We start from the raw sequence: 19,812 nt of genomic DNA, 5'->3' as shown, positions 1-19,812 counted from the left end.
CAAGCTGGCATCTGGCGCAAGGTATCCCCAGAGCAGATGTAGCATGATGAAAGACAAGGTGTTTGGCAGGAAAAGAGGCCAGTGGGTGACAGAGAGAGCCAACTATGTAATTGTAACAGGGCAGATATTGGCTAACATGAACCGTTGATTAGCAGTGATATGGTCCACCGAGTGGGGACATAGCCCAGAGACCCACAAAAAAATTCTTGACTTTGCTAACCATTTATGAATTCAGCAAATATGTCTCTCAAGCCCATTATGTGATCGGCACTGTTCTGTGAGCTGGGGATACAGCGAGGTCCTTGTCCTCAGGTGCCTGTCCTTTTACTGTGGACACGGAAAACGAATAAGCGATGTAATGAGGTGAAGCATGCTGCAGTGAAGAAGGAAGCTTCAGTTAAAGGACAACTTTCAGGAGAAATGAGAATGAGGCGAAGGACCAAGGTACGCATGTATCTGGGAGAAGAGGTCTGGACAGATGAAAGAGTAAGTGCGAAGGTCCTGAGGCAGGATGCACGTGGCATGTTTCAGGAACAGCAAGGCGATGAATTTGGGCCTGGAGTGAGCCAGGGGAAGAGCAGGAGGAGGAATGTACGGGATCCTTGGGTTTTATTCCCGGTGGGATGGGACGCCATTGAAAGTTCTTGAGCAGGAGAGCGAAGTGACCTAATTTAGATTTTTTAAACGAATCAGCTTCCGGTGGAGGAAATAAATGGGCTTGGTCTTTGCTCTCATGATAGTAACAATCAGTTACAGTCCCTTGCCTTATCAGATAAATTCTCTGCTCTTCCTTGGTCTTGATCAGGGGTCAGCAAACTTTTTCTATAAATAGCCAGACAGTCAATATTTTAGGCGTTGCAGGCCATATGGCCTCTGTCATAACTGCTTAACTCTGCCATCGGAGTATGAAAACAGCCATAGACAATGTGTAATGAGTCTGGCTGTGTTCCAGGTGACTAACCATCCCAATTTGCCTGGGACCGAGGGGTTTTCCAGGGTATAAGACTTTCAATGCTAAACTAGGATAGTCCGGGCAAATGGAGATCATTGGTAAATTCTAATAAAACTTTATTCGTGGACACTGAGATTTAAATTTCATCTGTATTTCACATGTAATGAAACAGTATTCTTTTGATTTTTTTTTTTTTTTAACGTGAACTGATTCGTTCACATAATCAGTTCTCTGGCTTAGGGATGCAAACTGGAGCTACAGGAGGGAGGGAGTCGCCTGGCAGCACATGAAGAAACTGAAACGCACACACACACACACACACACACACACACGAGGCAGGCGAGCAGAGGTCGTTAAGTAGCAGGGCCCACGAGACCGCAGAATTAGCGGAAGACCTGAGGAAGCAGTAGTTACAGGCGAACAGATCCATAGGTAAGGATGGAGACAGAAATGACAGCCGGAAGAACAGAAAAAGAGAGCAAACGAATCGCCGTACGGTAGGGGCTCGATTTATTTCTACGGCCTTGGGAGGGACCAGATAACCCGGTCTCTGAGGCGCTCACGAATGCCAACTGTCTGCCGCTTTCCGCAAGGCCGTGCCGTATGACTGGGACCTCCCCCGTGATTCCTGTCCCTTTCCTGCCCTTTGGCCCCTTCCAAAAAAAGTGTCCTCAGAAAAGCGCAGTGTTTTTCACATAGAAGACGCTTAAGAAATATTGCTGTGAGAATGAATCGCCTGAGGTCATCTAAGAACAAACTGCTTCTCGCAATCAAAGTTTCCTCGCATACCACCTACAGTCTAGGGTGGTGATTTGTAGCCAGTTTCCTTGGGACACAGACAGCAGCCGTTCCCAAGTTTTATCCAACCCAGAATTTCCCTTTAATTACTGAGCAAAGGATCCGATCCGAAATGGCCTGAGCTCATGCAGAGACATAGGGGAGACCAGGCGGAATCTCGGGCATAGGCAGTCAGCGTTCAGTGACAGAGGCTGTAAATACAGTAGCGGGCACATGCGAAGAGTAGTTGATAATCTCTTACTTCTTTAACTCCAGCTGACATTGAAAGCCAAGCGGAAAAATCAAGACAGGATGTGCTGTGTAGAAGACAGGCAGTCTTAAAAAATGAAAGAACGTCAATTAGCTCTTGACTGGGCTAAATGTGCCAGAAAAGCGAAAAGGAAGGGATTTGATCTCTAGGTAGAACAAGATTAGTTCTTGTCTGGTGTACTTAATGGGTCAATGAACACTCGACTGAACAATCTCTTCCACTCCCCTCCATCCCCCCCTTCAAGCTTTTGAAAACGTACTTTATCAAAATTAAAGCCGGATTCTGCTAGCAGGGAGCTCTCAGTGCAATCGGTTTGGAACACAGAGGCAGCAAACTTGGAATCTTTTGGAACCACGGAGGGTGTGATGTTTGGGGCCTCACTTACCACTAGGGGGCAGTATCACAGCAGAGAGTGAGGGCCGGGATACCAACAATGATGCTCATTTCAGCCTCTTCTGGAGATCACAGCACTGGCTGTTCTCTGGTTCAAAAAAAAAAAAAAAAAAAGAAAAAAAGTCCCAGTTGAATGAGACTTCAAAGGCATTTTACCCAGCTCCTTTGAGAAATTAAAATTCTTTATGTACGTGTGCGCTACAAACACGCATAGACACACACACTTGTCCCGGTCACTTGCCAAATAGTCCAACGCGCTTTTTTTAATTTAAAAGGTGATCTTTTTCTGTGGATGTTTGGCTCCATTTCCGAGAGGGGGAAAATCCCACCAAATGAATTCTAGCCTTACGGCCCAGTTGCTCTCTGGAGGGAATTGCTGGGTGATGCCCAGAAAGCTTGAAACTAACTCCAGCTCTGTCGAGGCGAAAACCTCTGTGCGTCACTTGCCACGGTCATGAATTCCTCTTTAATTGGGTGGCTGCCCAAAGCATCCGGGTGTTTCTTTCCTGGAGTGCTTGTCCCTCGTTCTTAATCATGTCTTTCTCATGGACCCCGTACCTGCTTTAAGGAACCTGTGACTAACCACCGCTCTTACTTACTTGCCTGCCTGTATCCTCCCTAGACTCGGCACGACATTATGGAAAGAGCATCTTGTTTTTGAATTCTCAGTGACTAGCACAGCACCTGACACACAGTAGGAACACATGGTCTAATGCTGGTTGAATGAATGAATGAGTGAGTGAGTGAGTAACTGTCTTATTCATCTTTGCATCCTATGCACAGTGTTCTAATCTTCTAAATACACGATACATCTGTGTCATATGATCTTTTTTTCAGAGCATATATAGTGACTCAGTTTTCTCAATTAGGCTATCTTGTGACTAGGCCTTATGAAATGTTCAGAAGCCACCTACGGTTTTGCGGCCTTGTGTATATGTTTGAAATCCTTCCTTTTCCTTTAGAAAGCCTGGAAATCAAAGAGATGAAAGAGGATGCTCCCATCCCTCCACCTCCCCACGGGCCCTGGGGGCTCCTGGCCTAGGTTTGTTCCCAGTAGACACCTGAGCCTGTGCCAAGAGAAGGGAGACTGAGGGACGTTGAGGCATTCAGCTGGGGCAGGTTCCTCATGATGGAGGACCTGGTGTTGTGAGCATGAACCCAGCCTACGCTGGGGAAGACAAGGACCTCACACCTCACCCAGATCCTGTGAGATGTAAAAGTTCCTCACACACAACTGAAAAGTCTTCAAATCCATCCCCTAACACTTAAGAAGGCCCCTCGAAAGATCCTGTGCTGCTCATTACGCTGCCAACTGGCAAAGTAAAAGCAACAGGATCTTCAGGTTACAGCGCCACCACCAAAACCAGCAAAATGTCCTTTATCTATTACCTATTGGCAATAGAATCGTCAAAACAAATGAGAGCAATTACTTTCCCAATACTAACAAAACAGATTATAATGTCAAAGACTCAGAGTTTTTTCATCTGGAAAGCAATGAAGGCACCATAAAGTCTTCAGGCACCCTATCTATGGCTCCGTGATGGCATCTAGTTCCTTGAGGCCTCCGTGGCTTTGTTTAGGTGACTGTCTAACTTCTGGATTGAGAGGAGCTCAGGGAAGGGACCCAGGCTTCTTCCCTGTGTCCCTAGAGCCCAGTACAATACAAGACACGCAGTCTGTCCAGTGAATAGCAGACCACGCAAGGAAGAGGGAGCATAAACGGGGACCTGGCCACCCACGGGGCTGTCCTTTGAAATCCAAAGGCGACAGCTCTCAAAGGGAATCAAAGGGGAAGGGACTTTGCATGGCATCCAGCCACTCCTTCAGCTAGAGCTGCTCGGCTCCTGTTTGTGACCCCACGGGGGCCACCCCGGAATGAAGCGGCAAAGCCTGGAAACCTGGCCTTGGGGTCCAGCTCGGCCACAGACTAGCTGGATGACCTCGGTACATTCCTCAGCCACTCTGGGCTTCAATTTGCTCATCAGAACAAAGAGCAAACTGGTTTCCAGTTCTAAATTCTATTGCCATCGGATCCTCTGGGGCTGGCTAGAACATGGGACAGGCCCTAAGTGGCAAGTGTCACGTTTGAGATACACATTGTCCTGAGATGAAAGGATCTGTGCGGCCGCACGTGTGATTCACAAAGCAAAGTAAGACTGTCTCCTGGGGAGGAAAAGCCCTCGTCCTGGCCTCCCAGCTCAAGTGTGATTTCATCTGCACTTCCAAGGGGACTCTTTCATCTCGTAAACTACCTTAGGAGCCAGCAAGTGTCCCCAGGCATGCTTTATTGGCGAGGATTGGCTAGGACGGGCAGTCATCATCCTGCAGAGTGCCGGAGAGATGAAAGCCAGTCTGGGGAAGGATGCTGTAATCAGAGATTCGGAGCAGCAGGATTGTGTTACTTCGGCTTTAAAACGGGCAGCGGCTTTGAAATGGGTCCCCAGTCTTGGATGCAGAAGTAGCCCAGGCGGGAATCATCATAAGCCATTATGTGAGCCAGTCTAGGAGAAAAGACGTGCAATGCCCTTCCTTTTGAGCCCCGTTCAGTTCCATCTGAGCAAAATCAGGGTGAGTGGGAGTGAGGAGGAGGAGGATGTGAGCTGGCTTCTCACTGTCACTGAGCCGGAAGGCTCTGGGTCAGTCATTGCTGCATTACTATGTCGGCTGGTCCATGTCTGGATGGTGTGGTCGCCCCCTGCAAACCCCAGAGCGACCAGTTAGATGTCCCTTCCCTTCTCTTCCCTTTCACTTCTGTAGTCACAGAGCTTCACCGCACTCGGCTTTCTCTGCATTGTGAATACTCACAGGGACAGGTCGTCAAATGACTCACCTCCCTCTCCTCCTCCGGGCTTTCCCTCAGAATCCCATGACAAAGCAGACAGGGGGCCAAGGATAGTGATCGAACAGTGATATGATTAACGCAGCTTCTGCATGGCCTCAGCTGTGGAGCAGGAGGGTTTGTGGAACGACCAGGCCGAGGGAGGCGACCCGTAAAGGGGGACTTCGGATCCAGGAGGCCCAGGCCCAGCTGCAGTTGCATGACGGACGATGCCAGGAGCCCTCCCGGTCTCAGCGCTCCGCCTGGGAAGGAGCCCCACACCTGTCATCTTCGGCCTGTGCTGCGTGGATCGGGTGAGATTAGTGTGCACAAGAAGGAGAGGCCGGGACCACCGCAGAGCCCCTGCCCATGCTCGCTCGCGAGCGCCCTCTCCAGTCAAACAGGACGGAGCAACACGGAGCAACGTCAGGGCGTCAATCATTTCATGGTTCTCCACCTGCCACCGGATGATGTCGGGAGGGAAGAAAGGGGAGGCGGAAGGAGATGCAGACAGGCAAGAATGCACTTCCTTTTCTTGGGGCGGGGACGTCTCATGACCTCGGAGCCTTGGCAATGTACGGGAGACGAGCGGCTGTACCTGCTGGTGCTTTCCAGAAGGGGCTGGCAATGATTTTGCAAAGTTTTGCTCGTTTGTTTCCCTAATAAACATAACTGAACGATCAGAATGGTTCCAAACAGAACGCGAGCCGGCGAGCACCATTTCCGGACGCGAGGCCAGACATATAAAATTTAAAGGTATCGCCTGTGCCTAGGGCTGAGCTGGACACATGGCAGCCACTCGGTACATATTTATTTGATAAATGAATGGCTGATGATTGAATAAGCTTGTTTCTGGCAGTTGCTCCAACCCTTTCAATTTGATTAAACATATACGGGTTCATTTAGCAAGTCATGGGAGAGAAGCTTTGGCTCTGCGCACGCAGAACCTACTCCTTCCTCGAAACGCTTCACAGAGAAAGAGTGTGTTCCAAACCAGACCACCCAGCTGGGCCAACTGCCCCAGAAGCTGCTTGGGTTTAAAGTGGTCAGATTTGCTATGGAAACTCACACTTAGCTCACGTATCATTTCCCGATGTTAATTCACTGAGATGCAAGGAAGAACCTAGCACACAAATTCAGTAATCAGCCTGGTAATGGATTAAAATTAGTAGAATTCGAACATGTTCTAGAATTTCTGAAAGATCATTTAAGCCATATATATGAATCTATTAGGAAATTGTTTTTTTTTTTTTTTATGATGGAGAATGGAGGACCTCGATTTTGCATCCATGAGCCTGTGGCTTGCAGAACCTAGATTTAGCCTAGTTTTAGTTTTCTGTGTCTAGCGCTTTCTTTATTATTCATTTCAATTCAATAGGCATGGGTTGAACAATTTCCATGCGCCGAGCCTTGTGCTGGATGCTCTGGGCACTGCGATCTTTTTATTGACTCAGGGAAACGAGAAAACTCATCACCAGCTAAAGCATTTAATGACGGCGTGTGAGAGGCGAAGTTCAGATGACATATTGGTTACGAGCACAAAAGGAGCAGAATTTATTCTGGAATTACACATGACCGGGGGCGCTGCTGTGAGATGAACCTTCTCTCGCCAAGACCAAAAAGATGCCAAGGCGTTTATCGAGCGGAAGGATTGCCTAACAGTAGCTATTTAGTGTGATAATGGCGTTTGATAGTTTGGACACAAACACCATTGTCACACTCCACAGCTCTGCTAAGGAATCTCTGTAGCTGTGAAGGTGTGAACTTCACCTCCACATTCCACCGTGGCCACTGGCGATGGAGACACCGGCTCCATATGACCTGAGCAGAGAAGAGAGGGGTCAAAGGTGGGGAGCATCTGGAACAACGGAAAGAGGTAAAGACCCACAGGGGTCAGGCGTCTGTGCTCCGGAACAGTCACGCTAACGAAGGGACCCACTGCCATCTGTCTGTGACCACCCCGCACAGGCCTCCTGCCAACAGGAAGACTTCCTGTGGCGATGGAGGAGAAACCTGTTTGCCTCAATTTTCTAAGACGGCTGAGACAAAAAGATTCCCTAGAGGGAATCGATTTCAGGAAACAAATACTTAATGGAAGACCCCGTTATAAGCCATAATAATGTGACCGGATAAATGGATCCCCCCCAACTCTCACCTCACTATATACATATCCCAATTCACCATCAATAAATGTGGTAAATTCTGCAGCCTAAGAAAATTAAAATCGTTTTGCATTCAGGTGGGCTATAACCTGCTCTCAGTAACACTCGGTGGATACAGATGCATCCAGATTTTAAATCTTATTCACCACGGTCGTTTTGCACCATCGCAGTGTGGGGGAGATGCGGGGTGCTGTAAGGAAGGGAAGGGAGATGGAGAGAGGAACTAGTCAATTTTTCATGACTAACACTCATTTTCTAGGCCAAGGGAGCCTCCTGTGAATAATCGCTCTGGTTTACTGGGTTTCCTGTTAAAAATGGTTTCTAACTGATATATGAACTCCTCCTCACAATCGAGAATGAGAGAAAATAAAGCATTTTACAAAATCCTTCATCTTCTCCCAAATGCTGGAAAAGGAGAGGGTTGGGGCCAGCTGAAGACAACTGAGTTGTTCACATTTGACCAGGGCCTTGCATTCGCCCTAAAACTGGCCCATTTTTATCAACTGAAAATAAACCCTTCTGTGTTCTTCAGTAAAAATGCCCGTATTCACATGCAGACCACGAAATCACGCTCTTCAACATAGACTGCAGTTATCCGTGCACTGTGAGAGTCACTCGGCCTTCACAGGACTGGAGCGTTGAATCCTACTTTTTTTTTTTTTTTTGCTTTCGGGTTTTACGGAGACATCCCTGACATATGGCATTGTATTTGCTTTAAGTATACCACCCCAGCCTTTTTTTATTTTTCTTCCTTTCTTTTTTCACTGTGTTGATTTCCTCATCTTCCTATTAAGAGTCCTTTGGTTCCTGTCTGCCACCCTGGCTTGCCTTTACAGGGTGGGTCCCTTGCAAGGCAGCAGGGAAATGCCACCTGGCCCACCATTAGACCTGCTGCCAGGTAGAACTGTTCACCTGGGCACTTTTGCAGGCAAACTCACGCCGAATACAGCTGGCCGCCAACCCTCAGCACTCTGGGTGCAGCTGCAGCTGCAGGGAACGTACTCGGGTGTTTAACTCTGGTTCGTCCCTTCCACTTCTCCTACCAAGTTAGCCAGGCTCATCTGCTTTGTCCTTGCCTGATGGACCTGGAACAGAAACACCCCACTTCCTGGCCACTTGAGGGATATTGCTGGCCATGACAAGAGGCTCCGGAAATCTCTCGGTTCATTTAGGAACAATCAACGAGAGGTGAACGATTTGCTAGTTAAAGGTCCTGGCAAGACATGCTTGGAGAGCTTCTCATGGAGCAAGGGCTTGGGCTTATTTCACTTCTTAGGGTCGAACGGCAGCAGCTGAGCCCCACGCCACTTCTCCTCGTGAGCTCTGTATGCTTTAAGCTTTCAATAATCTGCAAAAGACAGAAAAAGGAAGGAAGAATAAACAGGGAAGAAGGAAAGAGAGGAGGAAGTTAATGCACTGCGGGTAAATCTTATCAACTCCTCCCCCAAATAAAGCTCTATTTCTGTGGGTCAAGAAATTCTACAAATTTGTAGAGTTACCTATAAAGTTGTCCATGAAGGCGCTGTTTGTAACAGTAAAAACTGCAACTGTCCAACTATAGAAAAGAGTACCATATTTATGATACACCCCCATCATTTAAGTTGATGTTGTAGAAAAATGGTTGGTGACTTAGAAAGAGATTCAAGATATGTCATTGCACAAAGTAGTTTACAAAACAATATACACAGTATGCGCTCCTTTCTGTGAAAAATGCGCAAATGCCAGGGCAAAAACATCCAATATTAACCAGGACTCTCTTTGAGTGGTGAAGTTAGGGTTTCCTTTTTTTCCTCCTTCTGCATCTCCCCATTTATTAATTTCTACAGTTCATGTAGTGTTTTGTACTGAGAAAAGTAATTAGAATTTGAACAGTTTTAAGTAGTTGTGTGTGTGTGTATTCACAATAAAAATTCCTTCTTGCAAAAGGCTCTTTTGAATTGGGCCGTTAGAGCTCACCCTATTTCTACACTACTTGTCAACAAGCTTGAATAGTTAGGACTAACAGCTGAGAGATGAGCCTCAGGCTAATTTCCTAGTAAACTATTAGTGAAATACTTTATTATGCAGTACGACAATTTAATGGCATTATTGCGTCAATCGATAAACATATTTATTGCGTGCCTATTACGTTCTCAGCCTTGTGCACAATTTTTACACGCAACTGTAATGGCCATCATCTTTTATTGCTGCTTTGATTGTTTCTGCAGGCACAGTTAAACCCTGTTAACCTGCAAAAAAGCTTAAATGAGCAAGCAGAATGATTTCATTTTTTTTCACATGCCATCCAATAATATGTCACGAACAAAAAAAAAAAATTAGACATTGTTAATGCCAGGATCTCTTTGAATATATACATATTTTTAATCCACATTGTCATTTCTCATTCTGGAGGTATTAAAAAAAAAAAAAAGCTTTTGTTCTAGTGTTTTCGAATTTAACAACTGAACTTAAATAGTACCAGTTAATAAAAAACAGAAGGTTTATAACGTGGTTGGGAAATAATTACACCTATTATTTCCTGTGAAAAAAATCAATGCTTAAGGCAGAGATGTTGGATATTAATCAGGGTGACACGTCCACATGCCGGCACAGTTTTCTGCAGCTCAGAACAGGCCCGGAAGGATCCCGCCTGGCTTCTCTCCTCTGATCTCGGCCACTGTAATCCCCGCCCTCTCTCTCTGCCTCCTGAGATTTCCTGAGAGGGGTCGAGCGCTAGGCGTTCCTAAATGGCTCTGTATTAAAATGAAATTTCTGTGCTGTGCCTCCATCTCTCTTTCCTTATCTTCCCAACCCGGACTGAACCTCTAGACATTTCTAGTTGCTGTGCTCGATTCAGAATGCAGTTTCCCTTGGACCCCGTGGGTGTAAAGAACAGGCCACACTGGGTGTGCCCTTCATTTTAGGTCATTGGTTTCTCTCCATTAACAGGCAGGAAGCCTGTACGAAGCCTAACCCTCTAGCAAATTCTTCAGCCTGGAAGTGCGTTGTGTGCATCACAGCTCTTTGCAAGATGTCTTAGATTTGTAAGTACCCGGAATGTCACAAAACTCCTATTCTTTCGTAAGGCTTTGCTTCATATTCTGATTCCCAGGGGCTAAGTACATTCGAGAGCAAACCCCACAGAGAAAGGAGTGCTTTGGGGAGTGGGCAGTCTGACCTTGCTGTAACGCTAATTCATTAGCACCAAACAAACAAACAAAGATTTCTTAAAAAGCAAAAATTAAATGGAGATGCTTTTTCTTAATTCCAAATCCAGATTTTCTGTCATTTTGAACAGATGTGTTAAAGGCATCAATGTGATTCTTTTAGGTTGTTAGAGTCTAGAGGAAGACAAAGAAAGTCAGCATCATATGCCTGAGTCTTGTCACTTTGAAAGTACATGGCAATTTAAAAATAGAATGTTCTTCTCAATGGAGAGCCAAAAAAAAAAAAAAAAGCATTTTTTTTTTTTCTCATACAAATCCACCTAGAAGGGAAAATCTGGAAGTTCCTGATGCATGCACCTATTATCCGCGTTTATCGAATGCGGGGGTGGGGGCACTGGGCAAATTCATAGCCAAGCTGGGGCCTCAACAGACTCTTCGTAAGAGCATTGCTGAGGCTTGGGCATTCATCTGTGCAGGGTTCCAGCTCCTTCCATTGCTGCCAATGGAGCAACACTAGGTTGACAGACGGGCAACTCTGATGCTGACATCTTAGAAACAGACTAGAACAGAGTGGGCTTTGTGGGTGTGCTAGCCCCGAGGCGTGGGGAGGGGAGGGACTCCTGCTCAAATGCACCTCCAGTTCTATTGTTAAATTGGACCATCACAAAACAGGAAATGGCTTCAGGTACTGCCACTCCAAGGGCGGAAATAAAGGTCCATTCCACCTCTGGGTCCGTGACTCCTCCCTAACCTTATCTTTTTCCTTCACAAGGGTGAGACAAACCTCTAGGAAGGTCTCCGGTTTTCTCAGGCTTTCTGAAGAAGCAGGATAATCACGACAAATCCAAATATTCTGTGTCTACCACTTTACCTTGCTCAGGTGTTGTGTGGGGTCTTTTGAAACACCTAGGTCACAGCTCAGCCCCACTGTGGGAAGTTGGTGGCCACCTAAAGGAAGAGCCAGATTCACACGGGGAGTTGGCGGGTGCCCAGGGAGACAGGCACTTACCTTCCAGGCAGGAGGAGTCTTCTCCGAGCTCGGGGCTTCTCTGGCCACAGGGTGACCCTTCCGCTCTCCCCGTTCTCCTGGCTGCTTGGGGCGGCCGTGGGCGCGAGCTCTGAGCTTCTGTGGGTTTGGAGCTTTCCCCCTCTCCCTTTATGGGATCCAGGGTTTTAAAGTAAACAGTTCTTTCTCTTTCTGATAAGTCACATTAAATGATCGATTCGGAGGGAGGGAGGGCACGACCTTAGCCCAGTAAGTCATCGTCACCTTTGGTCGAGCACACTAAAAACTAAGCAAGACCGGAAAGTCCAGCATCCCTGCCCCCCGCCCCCTGCTGTGTGGGGGTGCAGCGCAGGCTGACAGGGAGGCTGACGGATGGAGCAGGTAGATGCACCTGGAGAATGCAAGCTTCCCCTCAGAAACCCAGGTTTAAAAGTGTTTACGTCTTTCCTTACAGAAAGACTGCAGGTTATCATATTATCGCCTCCTCAAATTTCTAGACCCCCCAAAAAGTCACTTGGTCATATGAACCTAATAAATTAAAACGTCCTTGGCTCATCCTACTTAAAGGTCTTGACCAATATTTGGAAGCCAATCTCGTTCTCCCTTCGAACGAATCATTGCTGACGTAGTTACAATCTATTTGCTCATGCCAACCATTATTTATTAAACTCCTCCTTACCTGCTAAGCTCTAGTAATGCAATGGCGAGCAAGGCAAATGGAGTTTACTATGTGGCAGGAAAGACTCATGCATACCAAAGCAGTAACATAACCATTGGAGGCTGCCGCAGTCCCGAACGTAGCTTGTTAGTGGCTATGATTTTTAAGGTCTCTGATGACTCTGTTTCCTTCTCAGACCCCTTTGTCATTTTGCTTCCTTAAGCTTTGAAAGGAAGCTATCTGTTGCCTTCTCTCTAGTGATAAACGCAATCTACATGAGGTCTGTGATCCTGGTCCACGACGGACTAAGAAGGCAGAATTGAAGGGAGAAACACTCGGCCATCTTTTGGGGATGGGGCATGAAATAATTGATCATGAGGGGAGACCACAGGCCTATTTCTTAAGGGCTCCTGCCCTCTCTGCAGCTGGGACTACAGACTCCAGCTGCTGCAAACTCCCTTCTCCCCTTTGCTGGGGAAGAAGGAACCTTAGGTTCAGAGGTTTGGGGTTAGACCAGAGGGAAAATCTGTGCATTGGCCCACACCCCAAGGATTCCCCTCTGCCCGAGTCTCCCAAGTGACCAGGACAAGTTGCAGATGACAGATAAAATGCTAGTCAAGTGGTGGCTCCATACTGCTCTAATTGTACCATTTCACCCAAAACCATTGCTTCACCTTTCGTTCAGATAGCTGCTTTAGCTCTTTGGAGGGACGGCTGGGGAGTCTGAAGCATCGCGTGGAGCCTTCTCAGTCTCTCGCTTCAGCATTAGCTGCCTGGATCCCAGCCTGGACTGGATGAGAAGTCAACAGGATGAATGTGGCAGCCGCAGCCCTCAGAGACTGGGCTGGACTCTCCTCCCTAGCTCTGTCCCAGCCTGCCCTGTCCCTGGTTATGTGACCCAGGAACAAATGAGTCGCCTTTAGTTGCTTTACGCGGCCTGGATCCTTTTGCGCATTTCTCAGTAACCAAATCTGACATCCCTTTATCTACTTGTGCATGTCTTCCTTCCTTGGGTTCTGTAAAGCCCTTGGTTGTTCATTGCTGGGCAAGAAAATACGTAACTGTGATTGTTTCTCCAAGACAGAAAGAAAATTTGTATCACTGAAAGCAAGTTTAGTTTCTTCTACTTTGTTTTCATGCTTCTGCATAGAATATAACTTTTCACGTCAGTGCCGAATCTTAGTGTCATCTTGGAAGACATCTGGGCAAACTCAAAGTATATCGTACCAACAGTGCAGACACCATGACCAGCAATGACTGAGGCATGCACAAAAGATGACAATTGCTCACACATGCCAGCCGGCCGAGAGCAATGGCGATACCGTTAATCCCGAATTCATCCTAATTTCAGAGATGTTAAAAATATGATAATGTAGCAACCTGTGTTTTTCATTTAATGTTCTATCTTCAACATACTCCCATGTCAAGGAATATCTGTATCGACACTCTTAAAAGTAGCTTAGGATATTATTTTATCTCATTGTGTCCTTTCGACTGAATTTATTATTCACCAAAACCCTGTTTTGACATAAGTTAGGTATTTCTTTTTTTTTGGAACTGTCAACAATGATGCAAAGACTATCTTTATACATAAATACTTGCACATTTTTTTTTTTTGTAATTTTTAAAAGACTTTGAACCTATTGCATAAACTTTTTAGTTTGGTACCAAGAAAAATGGGCAAAATATTCCTTGCCTATGAGATCTTAAGTGCTAGAAGGTGACCTCCCTCATTTCTATATTGGGAAGTCATTGTTACAACTCAGCTAATACTTCCTCAGACCAAGACTATCACAAATCTTACTCTATAGACAAACTGTCTCTCCTCAGGTAGAATCGCCAGATTCACAAGTAAGAACACGGGCCATCTCGTTAAGTTTTAGTTTCAAAGAAACGAATTACTTTTTAGTATAAATATGTCCCGTGCCATTTTGGACGCACGCTTATGCTAAAATTGTTCATCATTTATCCGAAGTGCAAATTTCGTGAGGCACGCCGTGTTCTCCACGGCAGCCCCAGACGGATGTGCCCGGGAGTCTGCAGGACCCGGCACCGCTAACGCGCTCACCGGGCTCAGTTCTTTTTGCAGGTCGAAGGTCAGTTTCCTTCCTCAGAGTTACTTCATCTCTTGAGCACATGATTATTTTCAGCAAGGTGTCGCAATAAAGCTTAACGCTTCCATTACAGGAGAGGCAGCGTCGATCGGGGAGGGAAGGGAGAACTGGGGAAGAACCAGGAGACTCAGCTCTGCGACCCAGCTTAGCCCTTTGTTGCTCTACAGTATCTTCGTCTCCTGGAGACTCCATTTTCCTACATTAAAAAAACTCGAGAACAGTCATATGTCTCTCCTCAGCGTTGCTGGGTAAAACAGCAATGGGCCGATTTATGTGAAAGGATTGAAAAACTGCATGACTCTGAGTATTAGAAGCTAAAATTCATCGGAGGAAAGGCCCGCGATGCCAGAGCTTCAGACATATTGAATTTTCCTCTAATAGTCCCCTGTGCAGCTCACCTCTATTCATCCCTTTCCCGTGAAACACACAAAGCTACTCCACAGGCTGTCAAGGAAAAAAAAAAAAATCCCTCAACTCTTAGAAATGGTTCAGCAGGAGGTGCTGCACAGAGAAGCCCAGAGATCGCCGGGGAAGTATTTTTCTCCAAAAGCTTTAGGAAATGCACTCAAATAGGTTCTTCTGCTTTAAGGGAAGGATTTTAATTAGACCTGAGTTTATGGGTCTAACTCCAGGTTGTGCAAAGGGCATCTGAAAGCAGTCAATAACCCGGACAAGAGTTTGGAACCCCGGGAGAAATCAATTGAATTAACCTCAACTCTACTGGCTATTTTGGCTGTATTTGTGAGTACAGGAAAATCTCAGCCAAGACTGTCAGTATTTCCTTGAAGCTGTGATGTCTCAAGAGGGCTGGGGAGCAACAGACACTAGAATGAATCTTTAAGACAGCCCGCAGCATTTGTCTAGCTCTTTAAAACTGATTAAAATGTATACAATTTGGGGCCCGAGAATGCATTCATAAGCAGCACACAAGGCCTAAAATTAAGACTTTCTAATATTGCCTGATTGAAATAATTAAGTACAAAGACCAGGAAAAAAAAAAAAAAGAAAACAAAAATAGTAACAATACGGTCACATTTCTTTAATTTACAGACCATTTATATAAATCAAGATTGAGTAATTGAAGATGAAAATCAGGAAAGAAAAGGATATGAATATGGAGTTAACAGAAAAATAAACACTTGGCAACATGGTTAACCTCCCTCATAATGATAGAAATACAGATGAGATGTTAATTATCAAGGAACAGATAAGTGAAAATTAAAAAGTTGGTCGATATCTAGTACTGCCTTGCTGTAGGCAAGCTGCCACACTCAAACGGTATTGCCAGAAGTGTTAATTATCTACTTCCGGGAGGATAATTTGACAGTATCAGTCGAAATTTAAGTATATCCCTCTCGGTCCAGTAATTCTATTACTGGGTATTTACTGTATAGACATATTCACAAAAGCACACTAAGGTATGTATATAAAAATATTTGTTGCCACATTGTTTGTAACAGCAAACAATTAAAACAAACTATATATCTGTATGGTAGACTGGTTAAGTAAATAATACAGCTATACGATGTAATAATGTAATAATAGAGCCATACAATGTAATATTGTGCAGACATTTAAACAGAAAAAGACCAGGAATTGGGGTGAGAATGATGGCTAATCCCATGCCTTCTCAGTCCAAAATGTATCAGAATATATTTGGTATAAATAAAGAGGATAGGAATAAATACTTACATGCATTGGTATATGTATTTATTTGAGGATAATACCTTTTCTTTTCTTCCTTGAAGGCTACAAGGAACATAATTGATGGTGTCCTTTTGGGGAGTGGGCTAGTGGTTGGGAGGTGGGGGTAGGAGGATTTATGTTCAGGGTTTTACCTTGGTCTTCTTTAATTGCTTGGAGGCATGATCAGAAGCAGAGCTCCAAGTCCTCCCAACCTGGCAGCAGATGCAGGAAGACATGGTTTCTTGTACAAAGGCTGAGAACAGGTGCAAAGAGACATCAAAGGACTAGGATTTCTCTACGGACAAAGGCTGGCTTGGTTGACATTAGAGGTCACGGTGAAGCTGCAAGCACCAATAGAAGTGACCTCCCATTGGAAGCGGAGGGCTTTGACACTCGGCCGTCTGGGGAACCAGCCAGGGTTGGAGTTAGGGCAGCTTTAACTTGGTCGTGGAAGGGAGTCAGACAGCTCAGAGCACTTGCAGCCTAGGTGTCTGGGGTATTAGGTGGATGTCACAAGGGCCCTGACCTAGCAGAGGAGCATGGCTTTCCTCCAGGAAGCCAGGTTTGGCCTGAGCTCTGACGAAGGGCTAGGAGTTGTGCAGGAAAGGAGATGAGGCTGGAAAGATACCGGGCAGAGGGAGCACAGGTGAAGGGCTGAGACAGCGAACAAAAGGTGAGCCCATGCGGTTGGCATGGAGACGCAGTGGGAAAAGACGCCCGAAGAGCCTCGAGGTAGGCAGGGTGCTCTCCTATGGGACTTGGGGGCAAAGGCTGGAGTTCCATCTTTATCCCCAGAGCACTGGGGAGCTCTTGAAGGGTGATAATTGTATCTAGTTGGAATCACTTAGTTGGCAGTAAGAAGAGGAGGATAGAGAAGGTAAGAGAGGAAGTTACGAGGCTGTGGTGAAGTTCACATGCGTGACGGGTGCTGTGGGGGGAACAGAGCTGGTGCTAAAATGGTGACCCCTGCTTTAGGAGGACCACACCAGCTTGCACAGCTTCCATGCGGAGCTGTCCTGCAATGTGGCAGTGGGGACGGGGACCACAGGGAAAAGAAACGGAAAAGGTCTGAACACCAGTCGTGGGAGCTCCCGGCTCCGTAAGCCTCAGTCTGCAGCCCACATTCCCACCCATGCTCTTGACCTCCTGCTGTTCCCAGGCAGTGGAGCACTCGATGACGATTATCTTCCTGTATCAGCATTAGACTTAAATATTGGCCGGCCACTAACTAGAATAGGAACTTCATGTTCCGGAAGAATTCACTGGCTTTCCAGATGCTGACTGCATTGTTATCCCGACTTTCAGCATCATTCTTACTTTCCATTAATCTTTAGGGACAGGACTATCTCTTGGCAAAACTGTGAATTAGGAGAAGCTGAGGCCCCAGGCCTTTTCAGAGTTCTCTCCTACCTTAAGTACCTCATCCCCTGTAGGCTTCGGACATGGGGAAGGGATGCCTCAGAGAGGCTGCGGATACCTGAAAATCCACATGGGCTCCAAGCCTTTGACGACATGTGGGTGCTGTTGTGATTGATGAAACAGAAATCTATTTCAATGAATAAATAGAATGAGTTCTATTGAATTCACTAACTGTTGGTCATTCTGTATTTTCTTAATAGATCTTAAAAGTTTAACCTGCTTTTGTGTGCGTGGAGCCGGGATTCTGTAGATTTTTTTAAGGGGTCATTATACCTGAGCACTACTGGTCTGGAGCAAAGGATCTGGCATAGTAGGCTGATGTGTTATTCACTCAATAAAGTTATTGCATGACTCCTCTGTGCTAAGCATCACTCTAAGGTCTAGAGATAGTCATGAATGGATACAGCACCTGTTCTCAAAAAGGCATGTTCTGAAGGGCGACAGATACCAGTAAGGAGGCAAAGTTGGTGACTGGAACACTGGAGAAAAGCTGGTTTTAGGTGGAAGATCAGCAGTTTGGCTGGAGATTAGCTGAGTGTTAGGACTCAGAGGCATAAACGCTACTCCTTCCTCAGGGACGTGCCTTTTGAAAGAGGAGCCTTGAGAGGGCTAAACATTAACACAGAGGGCTGAATTTCTCCTGCTGGGATTTCAGGAAATATTTGGGCCGACTGCAGAAAGCCGTTTAAGTAGCTTGCTTGGAAAACAAATGATACTTTGCTAAAGTGATAAAATACCACTCAAAGTATACGCGTTAATAGCCAACAGCACCAGTCTGCTTACCACTTACTTTGCTGATCTCCACGCTGTGCCTGTGTGGAGGACTCTGCTTTCATGTATTTAAAAATATATGTCTGTGTGACGTGACTGGCCGTGTGACGTGGCTGGCGTCCTTAACGCTATTAGAATGGAAGAACGTTACTGTTTGCGGGCTGGCAGTCAGGTGTTGGAACCCAAGCCTGACGCACAGCAGGGCAAGTCCAATGATAATATCACCCCTGAGAGAAATAGAAGGTGAAACATTTTTTAAAAATGGAAAGAAAAAAAAAATGTGGGCTCCAGCTGGCTGGCGGGAGATGGCACATGGTGACGAGTCATCATCACCCAGAGCCGGCGGAGGTGAACGTGTGGAAGGGGTAGAGAAAGCAAGGTAGCTGTCTGGAGGCACAAGGAGTTATTAGCCAAAGTGGCCGGAGAGGAAGGGAGAAACGGAGCAAAGCCCAGTATAGTCAGCGGCAAAGAATGAGGCTCTTATTCTCTTAGACTATCAGAGTCCTTTCAAAAATACTGAGGTCAGCCTGAAGAGCATCCTTTCCGATTCATCTGACTTCGAGTATGTTTTGGTGTTAACGATCATCATCTTGGAAGATACTCACAAAACTCCCGCTGGGGACCCATCTGCCAAGGTGCGTGTTCCCGAGAGAGGCTCCCCTGGGTGCTGCCAAGCTGGTTTGATTGGAAAATGAGAAAAGCTTCCAAACTTTTCACAGGCCTCTGTGCTTGTATTTATCGGTTGGGTTGGTGTCATAGCAAATTTTAAGGTGAAGGAGACTATTTCAACCATTCAGTCTCAAACAGAAAAGCCAATTTCCATAAAATTCGTAAAAAACGACCTTCTGATGCGGCATCTCCAATCAGTGGAGATGGGCTCTGGATGACGGTGACTTTGCTTTGTGGCTAGATCCTCCACCTGCTTGGCCTCGGTTTTCTCACCGACTAAGCTCAAAGATGTTGATATAACTCCCTTGAAGCTCTGACATTGGGGGTTTCTGATTCAGACACTCCATGGGAAATATAGTTTCCTGTCCTCTGCTTGATAGCTCCTTTTTCCTCCTTCTCCTCCCATCGATACCAGGTGTGGGTGGCTGTGGATTCCAGCCGAGTGGGACAGGAAGGATTTATCACAGAGATCAAGATGCACCAGGACCCTTAGATGCTGAGAGACACTCGGTCATGTCCTGTAGGGAAGACAGGCCATATCTCTGCGTGTCTCTTAAGAGAGGCCAAGAGCACAATGCAGGAAGGAGGAGGGGGGAAGTCCTAGCCCTTGACACGTCACGCTTGTATCTAAGTCCCAAAGAAGTGTGGTGAGCTTTGGCTAGAAAATTGCCTGATTTGGCTAAACCAGGGTGGCAGCCAGCCTTGTCCTCAGAAAGCTCAAGAGGGACCTGTCTTCTGCCAGCCAGAAACCAGGGGACGGGGGTCAAAGGCCATTACCGGAGGCTCTGATTAATCAAACCACCTTTGCAGGGGAGAGTAAGGGGAAGTGGCAGGTAAATAGGGAGCCTCCTCCCTCAGACTTCACAATCTTCTTGCAGAAACTACATCCCCATCAGGAGAGCGAGGACTAATGTTTACTGCCCAACACGTGCTGTGTGCTCGGCAGGCAAGAGGCCCCCTCCGTGCAAAG

The 19,812-nt window shown here is 46.3% G+C and overlaps 1 long non-coding RNA gene across 1 annotated transcript; it reads right to left on the bottom strand.

Moving 5' to 3' along the window:
• Positions 1–8,011: 8,011 nt before the first annotated feature.
• Positions 8,012–13,479, bottom strand: LOC107502202. Its single transcript, XR_001594945.2, has 2 exons — positions 11,529–13,479; positions 8,012–8,721 (listed from the first exon to the last, which is right to left on the bottom strand). It is a non-coding gene; the product is annotated as an uncharacterized LOC107502202 (long non-coding RNA).
• Positions 13,480–19,812: the final 6,333 nt, after the last annotated feature.

The sequence above is a fragment of the Rousettus aegyptiacus genome, unplaced genomic scaffold (assembly GCF_014176215.1).
Source record: "Rousettus aegyptiacus isolate mRouAeg1 unplaced genomic scaffold, mRouAeg1.p scaffold_m13_p_12, whole genome shotgun sequence".
Taxonomy (NCBI): Eukaryota; Metazoa; Chordata; class Mammalia; order Chiroptera; family Pteropodidae; genus Rousettus; species Rousettus aegyptiacus.
Note: the sequence above shows the minus strand (reverse complement) of the source record. Positions and strands in the feature narration are given on the sequence as shown.